General features: G+C 32.9%; 1 protein-coding gene across 1 annotated transcript in view; it reads right to left on the bottom strand.

Moving 5' to 3' along the window:
• The window catches only part of LOC129908499 (putative uncharacterized protein DDB_G0277255), a 96,012-nt gene that overhangs the window by 43,647 nt on the left and 36,945 nt on the right, over positions 1-15,420 (bottom strand). The gene's annotated exons all lie outside the window — the stretch shown is intronic.

The following is a 15,420-nucleotide window of genomic DNA, read 5'->3' as shown; positions in this document are numbered from 1 at the left end:
TATACGGTAAAAGCCGGGTTTTTTTTTATGATGGCCTTTAGTATGTAGTAGCTCCATAAGGTAGGTACTTATAGATACAAGTTGTAAATATTATAAAAATGATATAGTCTCGCACTTCAAAGGTCAAGCCTTATTGTGAGTTATTTATGCTTTTTGCTTCTTTATTTCAATGTGAATTTAAACATGAATATTATTATAATGCATTGGGTTAGGGAGCAATAGTAAAAAAGGTTCATGGTCAAGGCGTTTTATGTTTATAAGAAGGTTATAACTAATTTTATTTGGATCTTCAATTTGATAATAATGAAGAATGAATTTATAGATCAAAGTTATCGTTTTTGGATAAAATGAAGTATCGAAATGGAAAACACTGGAAATCAGCCAAAATAAAACAAATATTTCAAAAATGCCCTAACTTACCTACTTTAATGATTTTTCAAAGAGGTTTTTCCATGTTATTTTCATAGTTTACATAAGACATCCAACTCACTTTAAGGGTTAACTTGAAAAACTTCACCATGACACCGAAAAAGTTCACCAATTTGTCTTTAATTTTATAATAATCCATGTTGGTGCGGATGAAGGCTAGCAAAGTTAACTATCGACAATTGACAGCAAAGCAGATAATTTGAAGCGATTGACAGGGCTTAAGAGGGCAACATGAAACCAATTTTTTTTTATTTATTATTTTATTAAAACAACTTAAATTCATTCATCATTTTCATGTATTTTCCAAAATTCAGATATTGACTGATTGCATTGCAAATCTGAATAAAACTTTTCGTAATTTCAACAATTATTTTAAAATTGCGAAAAAACAATGATTGTGCAAATAGCTCAAGTTGTTTTCAAATACTCATAAAATATCAATAGGTTCAGTTACCCGTTGGTTTTCATTACCGTTCAGTTCAAAAAAAAAAAATATTCCACATACGCCACAGTGCACAGTGGTTCCTTAGTAGGCCATAGGCTAAAATATAGATGTTAACATAATGATGTCGTTGTTCCTTATAATTGGTATAAAAATGCCACTCTTTAAGATGGTGTAGCAGAAACTTTGACAAAATAACTGAACTTTTAATATTGGGCATGAAAAGTTCTCTAATTGAATTTCAAAGTTTTTATTTTTGCACTCAAATCAACTCAAACTAAGAGGTGTATATTTTGGTTTAAATTATTTTTAAAGATTTTTTTTGTTGTGGAACTATATAAGAATAAAGCATGTACTATTTTATAACACTTCACAATATTATTTTATTATTATGTTGTTGTCATGAAAATGAATTCATAATTCATATATACCTATAAAATGTCTCTATAATGTGTAGTTTCATAAACACTTGATTTTATCTGCGATAAAGTTCGACGGGCTGCGACTGACTCTTTCGCATCCACTATACTTCACTGTTTCACATACCCATACATATTTCTTATTTTTACAAAGTTTACATAATTTTTTTTTCTTTGAGGTTATTGTTGTTATTTTCCACAATGTATATACTAAACATAATGAAATCTTTGATGGAAAATAAAAATTATGCTGAGAGGATTTGTCAAATATGTGACTCATCGAATTTTTGCCCCTGAATTCTGAAAATTTAAAAAAACCATGACTTGGGAAAGCGGATAACTCTTCTTTTCTTTGAACACACAGAAGACGATGTAAGTGCGTAAATGCACAACTCAAACCTCTTTTGCCAACCTATTCTTAAAATATAGCACGAATGAGTTTGAATCTAAGAATTGGGACAAAATTTACATAATATAATGTTATTCCAAAGACTGAAAAATTCAGTTTTTTTCAACATGTTATGCATTTTTGACAATGTTGCGTTCGACATTTCAAAAACTTTAAATGTTCATCACTATCAAAAACTATCAAAAATCAGAACTACTTGATTTAACGTACGGTCTTCCTAGCTACAGAAACGACAAGCTTACTTTACTTTTATACAAGACTGTCAAAAATTCTTTATTTTGTCATTGTTTTTCATTTTAATTTAAGTTTTTATTGCTAAAAAAATATATTCCAACAAGTGTGCCTTCATATTTTGGTGCTACTTTAACCAAAAATCCCCATGGCCGCCCTTCTTCGAAATCGGTACCACTGTGCAGTGACCCAAAAATGGTTTGTAAAACATGTTTTTTTTACGTTACAATTTTAAAACCAAACATTTCTGTTAACGAACACATGAATATCCAATTTTGAATTTGTTTAATCAAATATTTTTTCACGATATTGCAATTTTTTCAAAAATTACTTAAAGACAAAATTACTTAAAGACAAAATTATTTAAAGACTAATGACAGTCTTTTTTTTAACCATAATAAATAGTAATTATTATTAATCAAAAAATATCAATGTCTCGTATTTGAAAAAAAGAGTGTGTGTACACATGTACACGCGACTAAAGTTATACTTCTCATTCAGTATATGTAAATGAATTTCATTTGATATTTTTAATTTCTATTATTAAATTAATTAATCCACACATCGTTTTTTTACATTTTTATCAAGTGAACAATATATTAATTCTTTCATCCTCCTTGCGTCCATGTAGTTTTCAATTTATTCTGTGAAATTTACACATGTTGTGCGGTTCAGAACGTACGGTATACGCTTAACGAAACTAAATGAATTGAGCATAAAATGTGCGATATGGTTATTTTATGAGAATTGTGTGTGCTTCAGCACTAGTAGTAGCAATATGGAACTTGCAGAGTTGCTACAAAGCTCAAAAGTGAGCTGAGCTCAGCTCACAGCTCAGCTCAAATTTTGAGCTAGCTGACTTTTGAGCTATGTACCATAGCTCAGCTCATTTGAGCTGAGCTGAAAGTCAGCTGAGCTGATGGTTGAGCTGAGCTGTTGGGTGAGCTAAAGTAAAGTGAGCTGAGCTGAGCTGTGATGGGTGAGAGGATACATTGATTTTTATTTGGAAAGTATAATGAAATATGAAGATATTTTAAATTTTTATAAAACACCATAGCTCAAGATGTTTGGTTCTAGTTATTAATGGAATTATTTTAACACATGGATATTTTTATAAATAAAACAGATAATTTTTCGTGATCTTTCTCTTGGTTTTTTAACCCTAGAAAGATAATCATAATATACGTCTCAGAGACGTATGATTCTAAAAAAGATTTTTGGTGTTATGTTAACACTTTTTGTCATATTTATTTAACTCATTACTTAGATTATTTTAAAGAAGTGATATAATAAATCAAATCAATTTAACAAAAACCCAGAAATTTGAATTGAATTAGATAAAACAGTTCTTTACACGCCATACGTCTTACAGACGTAGATTATCTTTCTAGGGTTAATAGTAAATATATTTCTATTTTTTTAGTAAAATATTTCTTTTTTAATCATAAAAAAAATCAGGTACAATCCGGTTTTACGACTTTTTTCAAAATTCCGAGAAAATCGCGTTTGAAAGTTGGGGTACATTTTTTTTTCGAAAAATCCCCGAATCTTTGAACGCTCCTGGAAGCTAAACCGCTTGAGAGCAATTTTTGGGAGTGGTGCCAAATGATAGCTTGTGTCATGGGCCTACGCTTTGCACATTATCAGATTTTTAAAAAATCGCCTTCCATGTTAAACCGCCACATCATGCCTTTTTTTTCAGAATCGGGCTTAACTTTTTTTTACCTTTAAGTTCTCCTGGTTTGAGAACGCGTGTACCTACAGGGATAGAAGTTGTACCCAAATGTAGGTTAGAGTCCCCGCTACCTTTTGGCATCAAAAAAATTTTTTTCATTTTTTTCAAAATTCCGAGATATAGGCGTTGGAAGTTGGGGCGCTCACTTTCAGCTCAGCTCACTTTCAGCTCAGCTCAAATGAGCTAAGCTATGGTACCTAGCTCAAATTTGAGGTGAGCTGTGAGCTGAGCTGAAATGTTAGCTTTTTGCAACCCTGGCAACTTGCCACACGCAACTTGCCACATACAACTTGCCACATGCAACTTGCCACATGCAACTTGCCACATACAACTTGCCACATGCAACTTGCCACATGAAACATGTAACTTGCTACGTGTTGTGTGTTTTATGTTTGCCGTACTGTGGCGTACTGCATTTTTAAATACTAAAGTACTGCGTACTCTAAAGGTGAAACGACAGCCCTGCTACCCAGGGTGATCGCGTCATAATCCCTTTGACATTCTTGTCAAAAAGTAAATTTTCATACCCACCCTCCCATAAGAAGTATAACTTCAAAAAATTCACAAAAAATAATTAATTTTTTTTTTACCCAAATAAGTACTTATTTAAAAAATAACTGTTTTTTTATTTATATTAAGGAAAAATTACATATACAAAATTGTGTTGAAATCGAACTAAAAAGTAAAAATAGAAAAAAAGGTTCTGTGGAATTAATCGTAAGAAGCTACTATTGATTTTCGAAGTAAAATTTTTAAAGTTAATTGCAATAATTCGCACAATTTATATGGGCGGTATCCGTTCTAAACTAGCACGGTACATAATTTCTGGAAAATCATTTTTATTTTTATAAAATTTGCACTATTACCTAAAAACATTTTTCTATACCATTATTTCTAATTTCAACGGATAGTGATTTTCGTCATTTTTACAAAAAAAAAAGAAAATGGCTCTAGAACGAGTTATGATTTGGTGGTTGGGGTGCACAGTGGAAACACTTGTCCAAAAAATTGAGGACATTGAATGAAATCCAATCAAGACAAAATGTTTCACAGCAAATTTTTGAATTGAAAGTCATGATTATAATTTAAATTATTATCAGTTAAAGTTACTAAGATGAAAATTGAGTTGATTACATTATCCAGCGATATAATCATTTTTAGAGTTTGAAAAAAAAAATGTTACACATACACCACCGTGACCCACCACATTTTTATTTGTATTTTAAATCTCTTTTCGCATTTCTAATTACAAACAAATGAAACATTCTAACTCTCATTTCAAATTAATTTGAGGTATTTTTACTAATAAAAGAATGCGAGAAAACATACTGCAAGACTAAGTCAAGAAAACTTTTACAAGCTGAACTTATAGTTAAAAAATGCAATACACAATTCTTAATTCTAAATGGATTATTCTCCAAAATAAACTTCCTTCAATTTCAAATCATTTTTTTCCTTTCATGTTTCTGAATATATCTCAGTTTTGATCTTACGATTCTGTTTCAAACTTTCAACCGATAAAATTAACATTCACGTAACAACGAGTAAACTAAATTGATAGAGAAAAACTTATAAAAGGAAACGAAGGCTTTAAGAATGTAAATGACAATCTTTCACAATCTGCCTATTTGTCAATGCATTGTATTGTGGAGAGTAATTCTTAAATGTACTAAAAAAGCACTCAAAGTACGAAATCAAGGCTATTTTTGACGAAATAACTCATAATATTAAAAAATATTTCAAAATTTTACCCATACCCAGTTGGCTACGTTTTATAATAACTCCTTTACACTATTACATTATATTTCGTGCACATAAAAATAAAACCAAACTAGACGTTCCTAAGCATCCAGCCAGACAGACCTTCAAAACAACGGCCTAGTGACTTACTTTTTACTACAGTCGAAATACCTCCACGAAAATCAGCTGCTTATTACAAGTTTCAAAAATGTCTGTTTACAAAAAAAAACATACAATCTTATAAACAGGTCGCTCCACAAAATAAAAACAAGAAAAATAACAAAAACATCACTTAACATTCCGAGTAAAAATTCATACTTTCACAATCTCTGTTTAAAGTTGCACATTATTAAATTAATTCAGACGTGCCGTTGTTGTAAGCGTGTCCTCCTCCGTTCCTCGCAAACTTGCAATTGCATTCCATCATGTCGTCTTCCCATCCAAAAGACCGCTACAATGACAAACTGCTGCAAATTCAACTGATAATTCCCATTTAACCAAACCTTTCCTTCATCAATAATAAGTGCCGTCATTATGTGTCAACATTAATCCGCACTCTCTGGTGTCCGACGAATATGATGATGGTCACTGTCGACAGACAAAACGAATAAAAAATTATCACAATACAAAAAAATCGAAAGGAAAAGCCAAAGATCGTGTGAAGTTGTTCCCACCGGAAGTTCCTCTATTCACTTCGCATAGCGCTATTCCCGTTTAGGCCACCTCGAACATACATTATCATCACATTTTGAAGGACAAAAAAAAAAAGACTGTTACTAACTTCTGAAGAAGTTTTGAACATGCCATTTGGATACATCATACGAGTGCAAAAGCCTCTTAAGGTGCTTGATGATGCTGCTATGGCCAACTATAAGGTCTTAAGAACCTCGAAGACGTGCCTTAATGAATGAGTCTGCAAGAATCTTTTTTTTTTTTGCGAGATTTTAAGTCAAGGTACACAAGATCCAACTTGAAGATGCGGTCTCAAGCCGTTGCCAGATGAGTGTTACAAGGAAAATAAAATTAGCAACAAAAAAATCGCTTCTGCTATAATTCAGTATTCATGAGAGAGTAAAACGCGTAAATCTACTCCTCTCGCAGAAGATTAATGGCCAAAGCCCCTTTCAGCAAATAGACTTCTAGTCGACATCATAAATGAATGCTGGACAGAGTATATAGAGACCGTGTGTTGTTGTTAAAGTTGTGGTGTCGGGCTACTTTTCAGATCTCAGACACCGCGCCGCCGCCCTTCCTTTTAAGACTTTTCTATCCAATCGACATCATAAAATCACAAGGCTCTCTTTTGGTCTACGGTAGACGTGCCTTTTGCAGTGTACTGAGATATTGCCTGGTGCAATTACTCAAATTGACCAATTATCGAAGAAAAATGTAGACATGGAATATGTGCGGCTGCTATAAGACACACCGTTTCTATTGCTATAGCACCAGCTGTATCTTAAGTTTAAGCCTTTTTGGAATTCAAATCGGATACCCTAAGCCAAAGTACATTAAAAATTAATTTATGTGGATGTCTAATCAATTATAGTCATCGAATTCAAACGGACTACTGAATGGGAGCTGTTTAACTTTGAGACAAGGCATACGCATATAATGTACGTAGTAAGTGGTGGTACACGCCTGAAAAGATATCTCTGAGCACGTTCCTTTTCACATCCACAAACGTCTGTCTCTCCGCAAAAAGGGGGACAAATTATCTTATTCTTGTCAGAAAGGGGTTATCGGGCATTGATTGGAGGCTACTCGAGATAAGATTTTATAATTTTATGCAGCATTGTGATTTAATTTTAATGAAAGAATTGAAGAATGTCTTAGTTGCATGGTTAATTCTTTAGCTTTGAACTTGTCATAGAAATTAATTTTTCAAATTTTTCAGTTATAGAACCAGTGTATGGTATTCGAACGTAAACTAAACTTTCTCACCTTAGTTTAAGCTGCTGAGTAATCGATACAAAATGGAGCTTTGTTTTGCAGATTTTAGATCTTTGTTTTGTGGAAGAATAAGTTAAACTTTCAAAATGTTAGTTTTACAATGAAGCTATATCCATATCATATGGACAGGTTCAGAACTGTTCAGAAAATGGCATTGAATAAATATCAAGTTCCTAATGCATCTTGAACGTGTCTATTATTACCAAAATGACCATCTGAAAACCTTCTTCTTAGCTCAACATGAAATTTGAATTAATTCACAGGTATTAAGCGGCAAAGGGACTGGCAAAGAAGATAATAACCCGGTTAGGTTATATGGGCTGACAGTTGATTTTGTTACCGTCACACTTAGATCTATGTAGATCCCTTGTGATACCCTGAAGTATTGTAACTTCATGAAAAAGTGTTAACCTATGAATGCTATGGTTGGTCGAGCCATTTGGAGGACTTGACAAAGTTCAGTAGGCTGTTGCCTGAGAGTTCTGATAGTCCTTCTAATTCATTAAAGAAGTAGTTTCCTAAGAATTTTTTCTTAGAGCGGCAGAGTGCTGGACAATGTAGTAACCCGGTTGGTGACCTATTATTCAGAAGGAGTTAAGGTATCGCATGTAAAAGCTTCCGAAACATAAATATAATTCACGACTGGGTCGCATGTAATTTACTTACTAATAAACCATTTAAAATGCTAAACATTAACCAAATCTTGTACGGGAAGAGCCGATACATACCAATTTGCATTATCCGACTTTTTTATTTTTCATTTTATATTCTTCATGTCAAATTTAATAAAAATTGCTGGAGCCGTTGTCGAGTCAGTAAAGGTTGTCAATTTGCATTAAGGCAAAAACGAGAATTAAAATCAAAAAACTTTTTCAGCTAAGATAGAAATAACAGATTTCTCAGAAGCTAAACACGAGAAAGAAACTAAAGTACGCATTTTAGGATTTCGGTCCCGCAGAGGAACTTTAAACCTATAATCTTATCACTGATACAATAATGAACTCTATAAGCTGTACCATGATTTATATGATGCCAAAAAAAACTCAAACATGCAGATAACATTGGAGTTGTCAAATCGAGCAAATTTACACAAATGTTCAATATTTGAAACCCATCCCCTAGACTTTTCAAAAGTTGCACCAAACAATAGTCCATAATGGTCAAAAAACAGCAACATCTGAGGGGTTAAATAAATTTGTTGCACAATGAGCTCACAAAGAACAAAAGCATAGGATCTTACAACTCTCAGCCACTCATGTGTGCGTGTATTAAATTTGGAAGACTGGAGGGACCTACAATTTTCTGCTGATTCTGAACGAATTTCGGAAAGCCTACCATTTTTTTAATTTTACAAGCCTGAGAATGACTTAGTACAGGTGTTTTTCCATTTGCTTGTTTGAGGTCTGCCTATTCTAAAAGACTGTATGTTGAAATATTACTTCTTACTGTTTAGAGTGGGTCCTATAAAGTGCATCCTAACATAAGGAAGCATAACCTTCTTACAATAAATACATATGTGCAAAATCTTAAATCCTCTTAATTTATTACTCCATCGCTTACTTACACCAACTAACAACGCATTTTCTTTTGCAAATATCTATCGATCAAAATCATCTTTATGAGCATTTTTTTTTTTTAATTGTTGACCTTCAGTTATTAAGTAATTACTGTTCAGCTTTAACTAAGCATAACGCACTTCACATATAAACCACTGTATTTCTTTAAGTGAACAGTAAATATGCAAACAAAAAAAAATGCTTCAAATTCATAAACAATTCAATTTGAAGCACTTTGCTCGTTAGAGCCATTAGTCTCGCGTCTTATTGATACGCCTCAAAAAATGTGCCGCCGCAGCCGACCGGAGTGTTTGTCCAGCATTTATTATGTTTGCCACCCTCAAGGTTTCATCATCTAATAGGTAACTTCAAGTTCCATTACAGTCATTGCTCCATCTCATTCATCTACAACAAACAAAAGCCATTGATCTTGGAATTTAAACAAATAAACACCAGGTGGCGCGGGGAGCGCTTTTAACAAAATAACAACAACAACAAAACAAAAATACAAATCATTAAATCGCGTGGTTGTTTAAATTATGTCTGCAAAAAGTATCTTTACAGATTTCACCAAAGCAACAAGTCATACAAATAAATAACTCAAACCAAACTATTTAAATCCCGCATTAAGCTGATAGAAATTCCAGCAGATGTCTCTGCTGAACACAATTGATGTTTTCACAGCCAAAATGTGCATTCCATTAAGATTGTTGTCCCCATGTCGGTCGTATTATCGTCTTCGTCGGCGTCATAGTCACAGGTCAAAAGTAAAAGTCACTATGGTATTCACACAGAAGAAGAGAGTCCTGATAAATGATGTGCGCGCTCGCCAAACATGTGCGCATCATAGTGCTTCGCCTTCGCAACTTTCTTTAAACGATGTTCTTCGTTTTAACCAAAAAAAAACGTTTTTACCAACAACTGTTAACCCGCAACGAGGATGTGATTCCGATGTGCGCATGTATCAATTTAAGGTGGTCCCATAAGGTTATCGCGATTTTTCCTTCCGTCTGGCTCGTTGGCTGATGATGGGAACAGCACGTACAAAGAAATGCAAAGAAAGAAATTTTCTCTCATCTTCTTCATTTGACCCGTTCACGGTCGGGGTAATAGCAGCGACGGTTGTTGGTGGCGATGCAATGGTGGTTTTGGAGTTCGTCGCCATCGTCGGTCGTCAGAAATGGCACTGGTGCATCCTCGTGACTCCACAAATGGACATCCTCCTCCTGCTGCTTTAAGACTATCTTGCGCTTCTGCATCGTCGCGTCGCGTTGTTGTCGTCGGAACGGAAGAAGTTGTGTGTCTTCGTGGTATGCAATGGATGTGGTTTTGTCTGCGCCAACACCAGAGAGCAATGCCATCGGTGGCTTTCGCCGCCGCTCTACCGCCGCCACCTCCGCTACCTCTGCCGACCGTATTAATCTTTCACTTTCCTTGATCAAATATTCGACGCCCCATGGGAACAGCAGACAACCTGACAGTTAAACGAAGAAGACACAACAAACCAGCAGAAGCAGCCAGCAACGAGCTTTGGTAAAGCATCATCACGACTTCCATTGGCTGTCTGGATCTATCTAACGTTTTATCAATTGACTCTTCTGAGCTAATCCAATAAATTTCGAGACAACAGCGTTGTTGTCACCTAATCTAACGGTAGTGTAAGTCTTCTTCGTTTCATCGAGCTGAAAAAACATGAATGGCGCACCTTTAGGTTTTTTTGCTGGTTTGTGGAGGCTGATGCAGACCGTTGGTAAAAAATTTATGCAGCGCGATTGCAGTTGGGGTGAAACTTTTGTTTGGATTTTTGCCATTTTGGTGCCATATGGCCAAAATCAGCCAAAGACACTCGAAATGGATTTTCCCCTTTTACTCACGAGATGATAAGATGCGGAACGCAACAAAAATTAGAAAATAAAATTCCATTGGATCCAGATGGTTTTGTATAAAATTGCAATGGCAAAAATGATGATATGGGAAATTTCCGGTCCGTTCAGAGGGGCGACTGATTTGTATCTCTAGGAAACTGTTGGCATTCTTCGTGCGGGTAAAGTGAAATGTTTTCCTTACTTACCAAAATGAAGCACCTGTTTCGGCACGATGACATTCAGATGAATGTCTATTTTTGAATTTATATATGATTCGTTAAATTTTAATTGGGAAAATGTGTGTGCTTTATAGCGCTGCTAGCGGCTTATCACAATTAATGATCAGAAAGTGAGACGAAAAAAGAGGATTTCTATTAGCTTGATGGGTATATCAGATAGGGGTCAATGGCGCTAATAAAAACATTTAATTGGATTCGGTTGATTTATATTTTTTTGCAATTTTTGACAGTTTTGACAATTGAAAGTTGGTTTAGAATTATTAATTAAAAAAAAAAGAGTTTCAAAAATCAAATAGTTACGGTAAAAGAAAAACAACAGCTCACGTGTTTAGTAGGTATAAATGTATTAAAATTTAAGGATTTTTAGGTAAATCGTGTGTCATTGTCAAATAGATCCTAAAATTTCTGAATATATTTATGAACTAATTTGACTTGCTTAACAAATCACTATAAAAGTTTTCCAGTCTTCTACTACTCTAAAAATTAAGCTTTCTTGTTTTCTGAAAGCCCAAAGAGCCCAAGGAAATAGAGTTCGAAAAAGTCTACAGAAGTGGCTGTGGTAAGGCAATTTTTTCTGGTTTGAAAATAAAACTTCAGACTTCACAAAAGCTTCTACTATGTTTCGAGGAACTTATAATTAAATTTATTAAAGTTGAATGAATTTGAAACTTGCATAATATTTAGAAACAAAATTTGGAGGCCCTTATGGCCTTAGAACTTAGCACTCTACAGATTTTCTATCAGCAGCCCATAGTTTAGTCGGGTAAAGCTGATATAAAAAAATCAATTGATTTCATGAATTCAGAGTCCAAAAGATATGTATATGTAATTTTTTTTATGAGTTAGGAAAACACTCCCGCATAAAAACTAATTCCCAATCAATAACCATCAATTAAAAAGTGCTTAGGCTTATAGTTATATGCCTTCTTATGTAAACATTTACATCTGTTTCTCTACCAAAAATTGATGTATCTTTTCAATAAATAAATGTATCTACATACCCGGAACGGCCTTCCAATTGAAACTTAAAAGATCGAACAGAAAAAAAAAATAAATACTTAACATCGTGCATTTACATGCCATAGTTTCGTAATCAAAATCAAAGAAAGGTTACCATCGAAGTATTAATAAACCGCCAGGAGATCATGAGAACAACGCTTCAAAGAAAGAAAACCAAAAAAAAACAACCGACAGAAATCATTTTGGCGGCTACTGCTGCACTTGCGCATACACAAGCACACTGCAGCACTTGTTTACCAGTGGAATTGGCTACGACTACGATGTAATCTTGCTAACCTAAGCTTCAGAGTGAACTCTCAGTTTCAGCTTTATAAAGTATAGAAACTTTTCATAGCGTTCACTTAAAAAAAAATTCGTCTACCTCCCGCATCTGGGAATCCATCTGGCTTATTGTAAACTATTGTTGTACTGCTGCAAGTTTTATAGATGAGTTATGCACAAAATAATTGTGCATAGAGTGCAACAAAAGGCGTCCAACAACGATCAACAGAGTTGTAAGCTTAGCCCTCTCTTTCTGCGAGTCGGTAAATTCCGCTGACGTTTGTGCATTGCATTTGTTGTGTTTTTTTTTTTTTTTCGTTTATTTTGTTGTTCTCAAATGGATTTAATTACAAGCTTGGTGGTGGAGGGCTTTGATTTTGCTTTACAATGCAAGAATAAGAGAAGCATGTGAATTACCATTGTTGTGTTTGTGTGTCCCTCTGTTATAGATAGGTATTGGTTTTGTGATCATTTTGATAAGATTTCAATTACTTTGTAGACATTTAACTTAATATCTCAACTTTATGCCCAAGCATAGTAGAGATTGGTACTGATAAGTTAAAATTATTTTTTGTATAGTAAAAAGTTATTTGGCGAGGACAAAATAACATCAGACTCCTTCTCTTCAAGTATCAGATGTTAAAAGTCCATTAGCTGAAGGAACAGGTGAGCTTCTAGAAAAGAGAATAATTTGTTGGTCCTATAGGATATTTCCTATTTTTTATTCTTTATTCTTTTTCCATTTGGTATGTGCATATTTTTCGTATCAAATAGGTACTAAATGACTAAAAAGTTATTTCATTGATTGTTATTCAATTGAAATATACTTTTTTCCCGTGAAACCCTGTTTTTTTATTTGCATTTTTTCATTTTATTTCAAGAATATTACGAATGATTTATTCGGAAATTCAAAATTTTAAATCGATGCATATATCAAAATTTTTCAACAAAATCACTTTTAAGTTAAAAACAAAAACACTTAGAAAGTTCACTTTTTTTTTATAAAAATCGCAAAAAAAAATCGTGTTTATCCTAATAGTGCAAATGTGCGACTGATGGTTAAATAGACTCCACTTAAAAGTAGCCTGGCTATCTACCTGTTATGGGACATAAGCTTAATCCCGGGATTCAAATTTCAGAAATTTGATTTATGACCACATTTTAGGTCAAAATACCGCACTGTGCTGTGCTTGAATTTTTTTGAGGAGAACAACGCACTCGAAGGACTGTTACTTTTCGAGTTTACTCATCCCAATAAAACAAAGTTAATTATTAAATATATAAATCGAAATTAAAACTTTTAAGCTCCATGATTTCGACTTCTTTAGCTTTTTTAAGGGTACTCGTATCTAAATTTCTAAATAATTGACAAAATAGTCAGTTTTTCAACGAAAATTGATAAAAAAAAGTTGTCCAACCTCCCGGTTTAAAGAAAGAAAGTCAAATAGACATGATAATTATAATTAATAAGTCTAAGAATGTGTTTTAAAGTTTTTGCACATTTTGCTTAACATTGGAATTTTTAATCTGTTTAATAATAAAAAAAACTTTAAAGCTATTAAAATAAAAGCAAATATGTCAAATTCATTTCAAACTTGGTACACACTTTTTTTGAGCTTTTTTTGGAAGGATTTTTGGAATTTATTTTTTTAGGAAGTTACAAAAAATAACATAGAAATCATAGGAACAAAAAAAATCTATTTTATGACGCTTTCTTTTAATTTTGCATATTTTTTTCATAAAATTTAAGTATCCTGAGCTTAGAAAAGAAAATCGAAAAAATGACAAAAAATCCTGTTTTGGTCAAATCTGATGCTTGTTCTCATCAGGATGTGATTTTTCGCTGTTAATTTTATTTAATATACATTCCAAATTCTTAACTGTCTCTAAATACTCTAACTTCGTCATTTTTAAACTGATTTCAATTTTCGAACCTGTTCTTAAAAGAAGATATTTTAACCTTTCCAACAATTTATAAAATATTTATGGTTTAAGTTAAAAATCTAAACTTCATTAGTTCAAGAATTTTAAAAATAGTGTTTTTTTTGACATTTTCCCCACTTGAACATCGATTTTTAGCATACTTTTGAACTAAAAAATGTCAATTTTGATAGTTTTTTGAATCAATATTAAGTTTTAATCAAATGATTTATTTTTTTTTTATGAAAATCGGTTGAAAATTGACGAAGCAATAGTATTTGCAATATCTGAAGGTCTTAAAAATCGTTTTTTGAATTATTTTGAATTATTTCTCAAACATCGAATTTCACGGTTTTTACGTTTAAATGTCCATATCTGGAGTTCCAGATTTTTAACATTTTTTGTTTGTATGTATATGTATGTGTGACTTTTATATTAAAATTTAGTTCAGTTTACCCTACTAAAATGTCAATTTCTAAAAATCCTGAATGTTCAAATTTCTATATTCAATTTTCTCTGTCATAGTAGTTTTTGTACACCTCTTAGATTTGCCAAATAAGCAGGGTGACGTTGTCGAAAAAACTCAAAAAATGAACTTTAAAGCTTGGCAACCCTATGTCTTGACACTATGTCGCCATGCAACCCATGTGCAAACTGTTTCTTTAGACACTACCTTCAAGAAAATGTATAACTCCCAACAGGTATAACGTTGAAAGTAGGCCGTCCTAGGCGGGATCTTCTACTATAAGCACGAGTTCTCATTTCATAACTCAGATTCTCATATAAACTAAAAACAAACTATTACCAAAAAGAATCTCGCTAAAAATTTGAAGTGATGTGATATTTTGAAATGATTTAAACATAACTAAATAAACTCAAGGTGGCATTAATTTGCCTGTTATTAATATTTTATTTCCACAATATAAAATATTTTATTGCTAAATGTTCGGTCAAAATCTAAAAGTAAAATAGAAATATGCTTCTCATGCTTACCTACGAGTAAATCCAAAAATTATAAATGTATTTGGATGAAACATAATTTTGGAATTTTGGAATTTGATTTAATTAAGAAATTAAAATAACAAATTCACCGATAAAAAGGTCATTGTTAACTTAAATTTTATTATTTATAAGCAACTTCAATAGCCACCGTCATATACCATTTGATATAGTCAATCTTCTCAAGTTTGCGTATGTAACTTGA

The sequence above is a fragment of the Episyrphus balteatus genome, chromosome 2, assembly GCF_945859705.1.
Source record: "Episyrphus balteatus chromosome 2, idEpiBalt1.1, whole genome shotgun sequence".
NCBI lineage: Eukaryota > Metazoa > Arthropoda > Insecta > Diptera > Syrphidae > Episyrphus > Episyrphus balteatus.
This window is presented reverse-complemented; position numbering and strand designations above follow the sequence as displayed.